The following is a 13,661-nucleotide window of genomic DNA, read 5'->3' on the forward strand; positions in this document are numbered from 1 at the left end:
GAGATGCTCTCCCCAATAAACCAGTTTTTGTCTTTCGGAAGGGGAAATCCCTAAAAAATACTTTAGCACCCAGCTATTTAAGACCTGAGAAGAGAGCCAACATAACCTCAGAATCTTGGCTTTCACCGATAATGGGGTTCTATAAATGTGGAAATATCAGGTGCATCACGTGCAAATATATAGAGAAAAGACAATATGTAAATACCGATAAGGGGGAAAAACAATATAAAATCAGAAGCCATATCAATTGTAATTCTACATACGTTATATATATTCTTCAATGTGGGTGCGGCCTATATTATGTGGGCCGCACCACTAGAAAACTTCGAATTCGGTTTCTCGAGCACCGTAGAAACATTATTAACAGAGTATCTACGCATAGTGTCTCTCAACACTTCAATGACTTCCATAATGGGGACCCAAAAAGTCTCAGAATAATAGGAATTGAACATATTCCAATGACCAACAGGGGAGGGGACCGCTTCAAGAAATTATGCCAACAAGAGGTTTATTGGATGTTTAGAATGGGGTCTATCCATCCAGATGGCCTCAATGAAGCAGTAGAGCTGAATGCGGTCATTTAAGAGATATACCATTTAATTATAGATTAGATCCCTTTCAGTAATCTAACATATACCTATATTAGGATATATAACCATTCCTCTAATTACTATTCAAGAAAAAGCATATACACACGTATTAAAATCTAATATATACTTATAATAGGTTCTGTAATCATTTCTCTAATCACTATTTGAGAAATAGCATATATACACTTATTAATATGTTTCCCATATCCCTTCATTTCTAATGATTTAGCTCTATCCGCTTTTTTCCAGAAAGTAATAATAGATAAAACCCAGAGAAATGAGGTTCCTAAATTTATATGAACCAATCCAATAGCAAATTTATCTTTTCTTTTCCTTTAATAATTATAAAAATCTGCTGGTAGACTATTGCCTAAGTAAAGAATGCTTATTGAGATCATACCCGTGGAAATGGGGCTAACAACCAGCTCGATCTATTTAAATGCAGTTGTTATGGTTACCGGACAGTGAGCGACACGTACACTTCCGCATACGTAATCACGCTCCTTGCCGAAGTCCGATTGTAACCATAACGACGGAGGCATTTCCGTACACACCTCTCCCGTCTGACATATCTGGGGGAGGCGCCATAAGGGGAGTGTTACACCCGAGCCTCGTCCCTATGACGACGGCTAGGGAATCCTCATAGGTCACTTAGTAACGATACGTCATTTCCGGTCTCCGTTACCTAAGTAACGGCCCGGGATTAAAATAAAAAACCTCTGTAAAGGAAAGAGAAAAAAACACATATAGCGGCACATATGAATAAGAAATAGTAGGTTTAGAATAAGGTATTAGTAATGGCCACCCTGAAACAGTAGATCAGCATGATCGGACTACCTTCACAATATTGAATAGATAACAATAGGTCGTCTCCAACAGAATCATGTGACATTAAACACATGACCTATACTGATCACATGACCCTCCATTCCACCTATGAAACCTTTTAGCCGACAGTTTCCATGACTACACTTTAGTAAACAAAAGTACTGATTGGGTAAAATATATCTCTAAGCACTAGCTAGATGTATAATAAAACTTTAGTAGGATTAAAAACAAAAGGATAACATCACCAGAAGTTTCTATTTACAAGTAGGTCTGTCTCCTATACCTATTTTAACAGGTTCTGTTTTTGTAAACAGAGTTATGTATGACTAACAGGAAATGTGCATCCAGGTGGCAATTAAGCCACCATTTTGTCCAGGGTATATAAAGCCCAAACCCAGGCATTACTGTATACCTTTGAAAAAGCTGCAAGGCATATGCAGCGAAACGCGTCAGGTTACCTGGATACTGCATGCTTTGAGCACGACTATCTTCAACCGGATCTGAACCAGCCCACAACAATTTCCAGCTACCCAGAGGAACTCCAGAGAGGCACCATCCAAACACCGCATCGCATGAGGTACCCACAAACTTTGGGACATTTACATCTTTTAAAATCCTCTAGCGGTCCATGGAAATTACAAAGGACTCTTCTGGTACCATTTGAATGGGACTTATATAGTGGAAAATTACTGGCTATAAACCATCCTTGGGCAATATTTGGAACAGATCCTCCAGAGTCTTATGATACATGTCCGGAATAACACCTGGGTAAAATTTACAACTCCATAGCATGCATATGGTATAATGTAATTGCACATAATATCACTGTTTTTTAAGCAAATAATGTTTTTAATAAATTGTTATTAATTGAGTACATTTAGTGGATATTGCTCATTTCCTCTCAAGCGCAGCCTTCCTTTCTTTTCTCTTTGCAGGTGTGGATGCGGGCCTAAGATTGGGTTCAATCAAAGTTCAGATTTCGGCCTTATCAGTTTTCTTTCAAAAACAATTGCCCTCCTTTCCAGAAGTTCAGACGTTCGTGAAAGGGGTGCTGCACATCCAACCTCCATTTGTGCCTCCGGTGGCACCATGGGACCTTAATGTGGTGTTGCAGTTCCTTCAATCGGATTGGTTTGAACCTCTACAGGAGATAGACTTGAAGTTTCTCACTTGGAAAGTGGTCATGCTGTTGGCCTTGGCATCCGCAAGGCAGGTGTCTGAGTTGGAGGCCTTGTCTCACAAGAGCCCTTACCTGATCTTCCATGAACATAGGGCAGAGTTATGAACTCGTCAACAATTTCTTCCGAAGGTGGTTTCGTCTTTCAATATAAACCAACCTATTGTGGTGCCAGTGGCTACTGACACCTTCACTGCGTCACAGTCTCTTGATGTGGTCAGAGCTTTGAAAATTTATGTCGCTAGAACAGCTCGGATACGGAAAACAGAGGCTCTGTTTGTCCTGTATGCTCCCAACAAGATTGGGTGTCCTGCTTCTAAGCAGACCATTGCGCGCTGGATCAGAGGGACGATTCAGCACGCTCATTCCACGGCAGGATTGCCGAAACCGAATTCTGTAAATGCCCATTCTACTAGAAAGGTGGGCTCATCCTTGGTGGCTGCCCGGGAAGGGGGGGTCTCGGCATTACAACTTTGCCGAGCAGCTACTTGGTCAGGGCAAACACATTTGCAAAGTTTTACAAGTTTGACACCTTGGCCGATGAGGACCTCAAGTTTGGTCAATCGGTGCTGCAGGGTCATCCGCACTCTCCCGCCCGTACTGGAGCTTTGGTATAACCCCATGGTACTGAAGTGGACCCCAGCATCCTCTAGGACGTATGAGAAAACAGGATTTTAATACCTACCAGTAAATCCTTTTCTCCTAGTCCGTAGAGGATGCTGGGCACCCGACCTAGTGCGTACTTTACCTGCAGTTGTTAGTTTGTTGTTAAACGAGTGTTGTGTTACGATTATTTTCAGCATGTTGCTGCAATTGTTCATGCCCGTTGGCGTGTGTTAAGTTGAATGCCATGTTGTGCGGCATGGTTGAGGTGTGAGCTGGTATGAATCTCACCTTTAGTTTAAAAGTAAATCCTTTCCTCGAAATGTCCGTCTCCCTGGGCACAGTTCCTATACTGAGGTCTGGAGGAGGGGCATAGAGGGAGGAGCCAGTTCACACCCTGAAAAGTCTTAAAGTGCCCATGGCTCCTGCGGAACCGTCTATACTCCATGGTACTGAAGTGGACCCCAGCATCCTCTATGGACTAGGAGAAAAGGATTTACCGGTAGGTATTAAAATCCTGTTTTCCATAGTAAATGCAACATATAGTTTTTTAATAGCATTTTCCAGGTACTTATGTAAATAATACTTGTGTACTGCAACTTTAGTGTTTACTACTACTTACTGTCAAGACACATCTCCTAGAGCAGGGTAAACCAGGTGCATTCTCCTCCGTGTTTCTGGCAATATGAAAAAAAGACACATTTGCTATCCTCACAGTCTGAGAAAGATGGGTCTCTGTTTTCTTGGTACATTGCACTTTTTACGACTTTGGCGCAAAATGCGTCCAACTCTATATATTACATAGCACTTATCTTTTTGCTGCAAAGTCAGATCATGTTGTGATCAATTGTTGTGTATCAGCATTACAATCATTTTGGAACGACAGAAGCTTCAGGCTAATTACCAATTATTGCTTCAGATACTATGTTTTATTAAAAAATTATATATATATATATATATATATATATATATATATTATAGCTATCTAAAATTGAAATTTCTTAAAATGATTTTTATCCTTTTCTAGATTTTTTCGTATTTCAAATAACTATATATTCTTGTTTTATTACTAAATCAATAGATGTCTCAGAGTGGAGTCAGGTATTTTGACAAGTAATAAAATGGTCTAACTAAAGTTCTCAGAAGAAGTTTACAAATCCTGGGAATCTTGTCCTTGTTAAAACAGCCCTGATGTTTTAATGGCAGATCCAAGGTCTACAACCTCCAAGCAATGACCCGTGATGTTTCTCCATTGCCCCAGCCCCACTTATACCAACGTTTAATAGACTTGCTGCAGTGAAGTGTAGCTGCTCATCCATGTAACATCTTTTCTAGCTGTTTTAAGGCTTTCTTTTGTTATCCTAGGTATGTTAAGCAGTTGCATTTTTTCTTATAATTGTTTTCTCAGGGGGGTTTATCCCTTCTGACCTCCAGGTCATCCCCCTCAATCATTTTAACTTTTTTTTTCAGGTTTTATACCTGCATTTCAGTCACACACACACACACACACACACACACACACACACACACACACACACCATTTGAATACTTGTTTGTTTCTATTTTTTCTTCTTATTCCTATTGTCTCTCTTCCTCTGCACTACTCATCTGAGTGCTATACTGTATTATCACTCAGTGAGGATGAAATTGATTTCCACTTCTGGTGTACAATCCTTATTATCCCAGCAATTCCAGATCTAAATAATGACTAGTTTTTGTAGCCCTTTGAGGAAGACATATGCTTTCTCCTCCAGTTTCCTGGAAAATATTTATTTTGCCTCTAACGCCCAAATTTCCATTCATAAATGCTGGTGCCATAGCATTGGCTCAGACCCTGGACACCAACAAATTGCATATTATGTAGCATCAGCAAATTACATAGAAGTTTCCCTGAACATGCATGTACTTGTGGCCCCAAACAGATACTATGTGCGCAACTACATCAGTTGGCCACATGATAGTCCCTTTAATGGCACCTAACCCTTGGTTTTCTGTACTTGTCCTATATTGTCTTGAACTGTAAGTGCTGTTTTGCTCATTTGTTTATGGACTCTAATGCGCGCCGCAGATCCCTTATGGTCCCATATAAATAAAGGATAATAATAATAGCACACGGTGCAAGTAGTTGGGAGGTCACATTTTGGCCAGTCCATATCTACATGTTCTCAGTCAGATATTGGGTCGTGATTGGTTGTCATGTTAATAAATTAAAAAAAAAATGGCAAAACCTCTAGACCAGGCTTTGCCAACCTGTGGCTTTCTGCTGATATGAAACTACAAGTCCCAGCATACCTTGCCACCATTTTGCTCTTATAGAATTCTAAAACTGTGGCAGTGCATACTGGGATGTGTAATTTTACTACAAAGATAGAGCTACCGGTTGGCCAGGCCTGCTCTAGACTGACTGACTGTATATCTCTTATCTCATTTGTTCAACTGATATTTACAGAATTGAAACAATTAAAACACATTCAAAGCAGAAACGAGTGTTCAACACGTTCATAGATCCCTTTCATGCAGCAGATTTATATACATTCATGCACACCGTACAGTGGGTGCAAAGGACAAGCTACACATAAGCAAATGACTGACTATCTTGTGTACTACCAGACAACGAGTTTTATGGTAAGAACTTACCTTTGTTAAAACTCTTTCTGCGAGGTACACTGGGCTCCACAAGGAATGGACAATGGGGTGTAGAGTAGGATCTTGATCCGAGGCACCAACAGGCTAAAAGCTTTGACCTTCTTCCCAGAATGCATAGCGCCACCTCTTATATCACCCCGCCTTCCTGCACAGGATCTCAGTTTTTAGTTAACCAGTCCAATGCAGTAGCAGGAAAAGAGACGACAACGTAGCCACAACACCGCATTCTCACGACAGGAGACGTGTCAGCGGCTAATGCCATACCAACCCAAAGAAGCTAAGTGCATTAGGGTGGGCGCCTTGTGGAGCCCAGTGTACCTCGCAGAAAGAGTTTTAACAAAGGTAAGTTCTTACCATAAAACTCGTTTTCTGCTGCGGGGTACACTGGGCTCCACAAGGAATGGACAATGGGGATGTCCTAAAGCAGTTCCTTATGGGAGGGGACGCACTGTAGCGGGCACAAGAACCCGGCGTCCAAAGGAAGCATCCTGGGAAGCGGCAGTATCGAAGGCATAGAACCTTATGAACGTGTTCACAGAGTACCACGTAGCCGCCTTGCACAATTATTCAAGGGTCGCACCACGTTGGGCCACCCAAGAAGGTCCAACAGACCGAGTAGAATGGGCCTTAATGTGATCAGGAGCAGAGAGACCAGCCTTCACATAAGCATGTGCAATCACCATTCTAATCCATCTGGCCAGAGTTTGCTTGTGAGCAGGCCAGCCCCGTTTGTGAATCCCAAACACAACAAAAAGAGAATCAGATTTCCTAATAGGAGCAGTTATCTTCACATAGACACGGAGAGCCCGTACCACATCCAAAGACCGCTCTTTGGGAGACAAATCAGGAGAAACAAGTGCCGGAACTACAATCTCCTGATTAAGGTGGAACGAAGAAACCACCTTAGGTAGATATCCGGGACGAGTCCTAAGAACCGCCCGGTCACGGTGAAATATCAGATATGAGGAACTACTACAGGACAAGGCACCCAAATCCGACACTCTTCTAGCTGAAGCAATAGCCAGCAGAAACACCACCTTAAGGGAAAGCCACTTAAGGTCAGCTGAACCAAGAGGTTCAAACGGAGACTCTTGTAACGCCTCCAAAACCACCGACAAGTCCCAAGGAGCCACAGGCGGGACATAGGGAGGTTGGATACGCAACACGCCCTGAGTAAAGGTATGCACATCAGGTAAGGTCGCAATTTTTCTCTGAAACCACACCGACAAGGCAGATATTTGAACCTTGAGGGAGGCCAGACGCAGGCCTAAGTCCAGGCCCTTGCTGAAGAAAAGCCAACAACTTGGCTATACTAAACTTGGAAGCGTCATAATCGTTAGATGCGCACCTAACAAAGTAAGAATGCCAGACCCTATAGTAAATCCGAGCCGAAGCTGGTTTCCGGGCCCGCAACATAGTTTGAATGACCGCCTCAGAAAACCCTTTAGCCCTTAAGACGGAAGCTTCAAGAGCCACGCCGTCAAAGACAGCTGGGCTAGGTCCTGGTAGACACAGGGGCCCTGAACGAGGAGGTCTGGGCGTTGTGGAAGTAGAATTGGACGCTCTGACGATAGGCCTTGCAGGTCTGAGAACCAGTGCCGTCTGGGCCACGCTGGAGCTAGTAGAAGCAGAATTCCTTTTTCTTGCTTGAACTTCCGAATTACCCTGGGCAGGAGTGACACCGGAGGGAACACGTACGGCAGCCGAAACCTCCACGCTACAGCCAGCGCATCCACGAATGCTGCTTGAGGATCCCTTGTCCTTGCTCCGAAGACCGGAACGTTGTGATTGTGTCGAGACGCCATCAGATCTACGTCTGGAAGGCCCCACCTTTCCACTAGGAGTTGAAACACTTCTGGATGGAGGCCCCACTCGCCTGCATGTACGTCCTGACGACTGAGAAAGTCCGCTTCCCAATTCAGGACTCCCGGAAATGAATATTGCCGATATGGCCGGTAGATGGCGTTCTGCCCACTGTAGAATCCGTGAGACTTCCTTCATTGCTAGGCGGCTTCGAGTGCCGCCTTCATGATTTATGTAAGCCACTGTGTTGCCGTTGTCCGACTGTACTTGAACAGGACGGTTCTGAATTAAATGCTGGGCTAGGTTCAAGGCATTGAAGACCGCCCGCAACTCCAGAATATTGATCGAGAGGAGGGACTCCTCCTTGGTCCACCACCCCTGAAGGGAGTGTTGCTCCAGCACCGCACCCCAACCTCTTAGACTGGCATCTGTCGTCAACAGGACCCAGTCGGATATCCAGATCGGACGGCCCCTGCACAGTTGTTGGTCCCGGAGCCACCAGAGCAGCGACAGACGGACCTCCGGAGTCAATGAGATCATTTGAGACCTGATCCGGTGAGGCAGGCCGTCCCATTTGGCTAGAATCAGCCTCTGGAGAGGGTGGGAGTGAAATTGAGCGTAGTCCACCATGTCGAATGCTAACACCATGAGGCCCAGCACCTGCATCGCCGAATGTATCGACACTTGCGGACGAGATAGGAAGCAACGAATCCTGTCCTGAAGTTTCAGGACTTTCTCCCGAGACAGGAACAACCGCTGGTTGTGAGTGTCCAATAGTGCTCCCACATGCACCATGCTCTAAGCACGGATCAGGGATGACTTCTTCCAGTTGATGAGCCACCCGTGTACTTGCAGAAACTGGACCGTCACATCTAGATGACGCAGGAGAAGTTCTGGGGAATTTGCCAGGATTAACAAGTCGTCCATATACGGCAGTATCCTGACCCCTTGACGGCGGAGTACCACCGTCATCACCGCCATGACTTTTGTAAAGACTCGCGGAGCCGTTGTTAAACTAAAAGGTAACGCCCGAAACTGGTAATGGCAATTGCCAATCGCAAATCTCAGGTATTGCTGATGAGACACTGCTATAGGAATATGCAGGTAAGCATCCTGTATATCCAGGGAGAACATGAAGTCCCCAGGTTCCAAGGCCAGAACTATAGAGCGAAGGGTTTCCATCCGGAACTTGGAAACCTTCACAAACCTGTTCAATGCCTTGAGGTTGAGAATGGGCCGGGAGGACCCATTCGGTTTCGGGACTAGAACAGCGGAGAATAGTACCCCCGGCCCCTCTGTGCAAGAGGCACCTGTACTATGACTCCTGTATCCATGAGGGTCTGTACCACCGAATGTAGAGTGTTGTCCAACGGGACATCTGTCTGGCAAAATCGATATGAGGGGGTCGGTTTTTGAAGGCTATGGCGTAACCTCGAGTGACTACTTCCCGTACCCAGGCATCTGAAGTGGTCTTCAACCATTCCTGGGTATACTCTAGAAGCTGGCCCCCCACCCTGGGATCCCCCAGAGGGAGGCCCGCCCCGTCATGCGGCAGGCTTATCTGTCTTGGAAGCTGGCTAACGGGCCGCCCAGGCTCTTTTGGGCTTAGGATTACCAGGTTTGGAAGTGCGGGCCTGCTTGTTGTACGCCTGACCTTTTGCTTTACCTGAAGGACGAAAGGGGCGAAAGGAAGTACCTTTAGCCTTCGACACAGAAGGAGCAGTACTTGGCAGACAGGCAGTTTTGGCAGTAGCCAAGTCAGCCACAATCTTATTTAAATCCTCCGCAAAACAGAATATTTCCCTTGAAAGGAAGTACCTCCAGGGTATTTCTAGAGTCCAGATCCACAGACCAGGATCTCAGCCACAATATCCGGCGAGCCAGGACTGACGTAGTAGAGGCCTTGGCTGCCAGGATACCGGCATCAGAAGCCGCCTCTTTAATATAACGAGAAGCTGTGACAATATAAGACAAGCATTGTCTAGCATGGTCAGAGGAGATTTCAGCATCTAACTCCAAGGCCCATGCTTCAATGGCCTCTGCAGCCCAAGTAGCTGCAATAGTGGGCCTTTGTGCAGCACCCGTAAGGGTGTAAATCGCTTTCAGACAACCCTCCACACGTTTATCCGTAGGCTCTTTTAGAGACGTGACGGTGGTGACTGGTAGAGCTGAGGAAACCACCATCCTAGCCACACGTGAGTCCACTGGAGGAGGCGTTTCTCAATTCTTAGACAGCTCCGGCGCGAGGGGATAGCGAGCCAGCATCTTCTTTTGAGGCACAAACTTCGTACCCGGGTTTTCCCAGGGTTCCTGACGTATATCAATTAGGTGGTCAGAGTGCTGTAAAACTTGTTTAATAACCTTCTGACGCTTGAACCTATCTGGTTTCTTAGGAGGAACGGATGGCTCGGGATCATCCGTAATCTGTAAAATTAACTTAATAGCCTCTAAAAGATCAGGAACATCCACATGTGAACCACCCTCCCCATCAGCCGTATCTGAGTCAGAACCTGTGGGGTCAGTGTAAGTGCCGTCTTCATCCGACGAGGTGTCAGTGACAGCAGTGGATTGTGAGGAGACAAGCGCTCGCTTAGAGGACCCCTTGGACGTAGGCGAGCGACGGTCAGACTTTTTAGTAGTCAGGGACTGGTTCAACTTCTTTATTTGAGCAGAAAAATTGTCCGCCCACGGCGGGTTAGCTGCAGGGACCACAAACGGTTGCACCGGCATTGGGGGTCCCATAGGGGGAGTTAGTTTATGAACTAGCGTATGCAGAAGCGTGGAAAAAGCGGCCCACGGCGGGTCATTATTTGCCCCCGTTGCCACCGTCCCACTGGGGGGCAAGGAGCCCCCAGAACCAGAGCCCAAAGCTGCTATATTCTCCTCATAGGTATCTGCGGCTTCAACAACAGCGGCAGTGTGTTCAGCCCCAGAACCGTTACCCTCATAAGCAGACATGATATAACTTGCAGTATCAGGTAACACAGTACAATTTGTCAGCAGCACAATACCTCTAGCCCAAACCCCTGCGCAGTGTAGTCAGCACCAGCAGAGATAAAGGAGAGATATGGTGACTAAATCACAGAGAAAAATACGTAATACAGTATATCTTTGTGAAAATCCTATATTAGATAAAACCTGACGCACCAAGTCCCCTCAGGTTATAGAATATAGGGATAGCAGGTTGAGTGAAAGACACAAAATGGAAACCACTCAGCTATCAAATGCACACACAAATAGTCACAGTCTGTACAATGCAGAGGTTATTACTAACAATAAAACTGCACTGGACTAGCTTACACAGCTATATAACAATAGTAAGCTATATAACACAGTAAGCTATATAACACAGTAAGAACTGGATGTATATCACAGGGTAATTGTACTAGGAAACCCTGACTAAGTGCACTCTTTCTTAACTATCACTGTCTAAAAAGGCAGGTAGAATACTTAAGTGTCATGTAAAGGCACAGCGCTGACAACCAGGCGGCTTTACATAGGAGGATTTGCCCAAGCATTCCCAGGAACAGTGAGCTGAGGGATAATGGCGCCGCAGACACTGCCAGGGAGTGAGGGAGAGACAGATATGCAGCTCCAGGGCGGGAACATATGCAGAAAATGGCGCCCTGGGGCTGGGGGAGGGGCTTCAGGTCCAAGCTCTATCCCCCTGCTGGCAAAACCACCGGGTACTGCGGGCTCTAATAAAACGGTTTATAGAGAAAACCTGACCTGTCCCATGCCCTGGTGATCTAGTGGGATCGCCTGTACTGCCACAGTGTCCACCACCAGCGCGCGCGGCCCGCCTCCCACTGACCGCGCCGGATCGCGATAAAGACCGGGTCCCGCAAGCGGGACCCACTTACCACCTCCCGAAGCGCGGCCACGCGATCCCGGAGAGCCCCCATTGTGTGTGCCTGACAAGAAGAAAACCGGAGCCTCCTGCTGTAGTTACCCGGCAACCAGGGCTCGGGAGTGTACAGCACCGCTGGGGAGAGCCTGGAGCTGCAGCCGTGAATGTCCACTGACATGTAACACTGCTGCTGCCCTTGAAGTCTTCACTTTTTTCTCAGAAAAAAAGCTCTTCTTAGGGCTGCCTGGAGCAGCCCCTCTGTTAAGTGCCTGCTACTGCAGCACCAACTACAAAACTGGGTTCCTGTGCAGGGAGGCGGGGTGATATAGGAGGCGGCGCTATGCATTCTGGGAAGAAGGTCAAAGCTTTTAGCCTGTTGGTGCCTCGGATCAAGATCCTACTCTACACCCCATTGTCCATTCCTTGTGGAGCCCAGTGTACCCCGCAGCAGAAATATACTTATAACTTCACTTTCCATTGTATAAAATTAAATTTTTACATTAATTGACACAGATTAGCTCTGTCTACTAGTGCTCATATTTGTATTACGGTAATAGAGAGATAGCCGAGGACCTTGTAATCTGCTGATGGTTGCAGCACTAAGAAGGTAATGGAGCGGAGTTGTGTTTTATAAACACTTCAGAGCTTTCCCCAAGAGATGCACTGCCTGGAGCAGTAAGCATATTGTCAGAATTAAGTGTTCCTTTCTTTGGACTCACAAATAGGATTTGAATGAGGTCAATTCAAAAGACCCTGAAAACATTTTAAATATCTCTTCCATTTTATTTTCTGGCTACATCTTCTAGGAGGCCATACTAGGAGGCTGTACTGAATGTAAGAGCTGTGTGTAGTGGTTAGCATTACTGCCTCACAGCACTGAGGTTCTGGGTTCGATTCCCACCATGGCCCTAACTATGCTGGTCATTCCGAGTTGTTCGCTCGTTGCCGATTTTCGCTATGCTGCGATTTGTTGCTAAATGTGCATGCGCATGGTATGCAGAGCGCATGCGCTAAGTTATTTAACACAAAACTTAGTAGATTTTCTGTTGTTCGTGCGGCGCTTTTCAGTCGCACTGCTGATCGGTGAATGATTGACAGGAAAGGGGCATTTCTGGGTGGTAACTGAGCGTTTTCCGGGAGTGTGCTAAAAAACGCAGGCGTGTCAGGGAAAAACGCAGGAGTGTCTGGAGAAACAGGGGAGTGGCTGGCCGAACGCAGTGCGTGTTTGTGACGTCAAACCAGGAACTAAACGGACTGAGCTGATCGCAATCTAGGAGTAGGTCTGGAGCTACTCAGAAACTGCAAGAAAATATTTAGTAGCAGTTCTGCTAATCTTTCGTTCGCTATTCGGCTAAGCTAAGATACACTCCCAGAGGCGACGGCCTAGCGTGTGCAATGCTGCTAAAAGCAACTAGCGAGCGAACAACTCGGAATGACCCCCTATGTGTAGTTTGTATATTCTCTCCATGCTTGCGTGGTATGTATGCATGTGTGCACATGGGCAGACTAGATGGACCAAGTGGTTCTTATCTGCCGCCAAATTCTATATTTCTTTGTTACAGCACTTTTATAGACTCTGATCCAGCAACAGTTTTATGTCCACTTTCCTTTCTATAGAATGCAAGCCATGCTAGCCTAGCAGGCCAGTTTTCCTGTCCATAAATCAGGAAGATCTAATAGCATGTTTTACACTTCAATTTATTTAAATAATCCCATCACAAAGAAAAGGTTTTGTCTTTTTTTGGGCGATTAAGGGCAAAAGTAGGTGCATTTATTTAACATAGATCACCTCCTGCCTTGTGTTTTTGCCATGCACCTTTGCTCTTTATTAAATGTCTTTTTATCTTTGTCCTAACTGTACCATTGTAGTGGTGTTTTTCATTACTGCGTGCCAGTGCCACTCATAAAGTTAGTGCTCATAGCAAAGTGGCTGTATTTTTAGTAGAGATGAGCGGGTTAAGATTTACTTGGTTCCTTACGCTAGAATTATCGCCATTTCTCTTCCGTCCTAGAGGATGCTGGTGTCCACATTAGTACTATGGGGTATAGACGGGGTCCACCAGGAGCCATTGGCACTTTAAGAGTTTGAGAGTATGGGCTGGCTCCGCCCTCTATGCCCCACCTACCAGACTCAGGGGTATATGCAATTCCGGACAAATTGCGT

At 45.7% G+C, this 13,661-nt stretch overlaps 1 protein-coding gene across 2 annotated transcripts in view; it reads left to right on the forward strand.

Moving 5' to 3' along the window:
- Positions 1 to 13,661, forward strand: part of SPO11 (SPO11 initiator of meiotic double strand breaks) — a 308,074-nt gene that overhangs the window by 145,167 nt on the left and 149,246 nt on the right. Inside the window, exon 1 of one of the 2 annotated variants that reach the window (XM_063963477.1) lies at positions 5,687 to 5,823. The exons of the other annotated variant lie outside the window; for it this stretch is intronic. The gene's annotated coding sequence lies outside the window, so the exon portion shown is untranslated. Of the gene's footprint in view, positions 1 to 5,686; positions 5,824 to 13,661 lie in introns of those variants that run through there. 2 annotated transcript variants of the gene reach the window in all.

The sequence above is a fragment of the Pseudophryne corroboree genome, chromosome 3, assembly GCF_028390025.1.
Source record: "Pseudophryne corroboree isolate aPseCor3 chromosome 3, aPseCor3.hap2, whole genome shotgun sequence".
NCBI classification, from domain to species: Eukaryota; Metazoa; Chordata; class Amphibia; order Anura; family Myobatrachidae; genus Pseudophryne; species Pseudophryne corroboree.